Source organism: Mizuhopecten yessoensis, unplaced genomic scaffold, assembly GCF_002113885.1.
Source record: "Mizuhopecten yessoensis strain PY_sf001 unplaced genomic scaffold, ASM211388v2 scaffold321, whole genome shotgun sequence".
Taxonomy (NCBI): Eukaryota; Metazoa; Mollusca; class Bivalvia; order Pectinida; family Pectinidae; genus Mizuhopecten; species Mizuhopecten yessoensis.
The window spans coordinates 86,037-86,373 of NW_018403488.1; positions in this window are offsets into that span (position 1 = coordinate 86,037).

Here is a 337-nt window from a genome sequence, read left to right on the forward strand (position 1 = left end):
TGTTAACGACACCTTCCTGTCCTAGGACTTTTATAACATCGTCCTTTTTGCTTCTCATCGGCACATGTGATGAATAGGCCACCATTTCCCATTCCTCTGATGTTTTTTCTGGGATACACAGCTGCTCCTAAATCCAACTTTTGAATTAGTATAGGGTCCTTATTCACAAGTCGTACTGTGTTTGATCTGATGGTTAGGACATGGTTATTGATATTTTTACTTACAGTTTCACATAAGGATGAGTCCTGCCTGGCTCTCTTGTTCTCTTGCCTGGGTGTGTCAGAGTATCCACAAGTTACAGGCGCGGATTTAGGGGGGGGGGGGGGGGGGGGGGAAA